The following is a 700-nucleotide window of genomic DNA, read 5'->3' as shown; positions in this document are numbered from 1 at the left end:
GGGGGCTGGGTGGGACTGATAGAGGACTGGGAGGAAATGGGAGAGGACTGTGAGGGACTGGAGTTGGACTGGGAAAGGACTCATCCCAGTCCCCTCCCAGTCCTCAGTCCCCTCGCAGTCCTGTCCCATTCCTTCCCAGTCCTCTCCCAGACTGTCCCAGTCCCAATCCAGTCCTCCCAGTCCTTCCCAGAGTCTCCCAGTATGCCCCAGTCCCCTTCCAGACTAGGGTGATTGTGAGTGAGTGGGAGAGGCAGGGAGGGGAATGGGAGGGAGAGCTGGGAAGTGGGATGGGATTGGGGAGGGACTGGTGAGGAGTGGGAGGAGACTGAGAGGGAGTGGGAAAGGATGAGGGATGGAGGTGGAGGATTGTGAGGGACTGGATGGCCTGGGGAGGGGATGAGTGAGGTGCCTGGGAGAGAGGGTAGCGGGCATGGGAGTTAGTGGAGGGGACCTGGGATATACTGGGAGATAGTGGAATAGATTGGGAATGGATTTGGGAGGGGAATGGAGAGGGATTTGGAATGGATTGTGTGTTGACTGGGAGAGGACTGGAATGGCACTAGGGAGACTGAGGATAGAGGCTGGTAGGGGACTGGGTATGAGCTGGGAAAGGTACGGGGTATTGGGACTGGGAGGGAAATGGGAGAGGATTGGAAGGGACTGGGAGGGGAGTGGGACATACTGGGAGCTAGTGGATGGA

This window comes from Pogoniulus pusillus, unplaced genomic scaffold (assembly GCF_015220805.1).
Source record: "Pogoniulus pusillus isolate bPogPus1 unplaced genomic scaffold, bPogPus1.pri scaffold_108_arrow_ctg1, whole genome shotgun sequence".
Classification (NCBI taxonomy): domain Eukaryota; kingdom Metazoa; phylum Chordata; class Aves; order Piciformes; family Lybiidae; genus Pogoniulus; species Pogoniulus pusillus.
The sequence above is the reverse complement of the archived record's forward strand: the minus strand, read 5'-3'. Positions refer to the sequence as shown.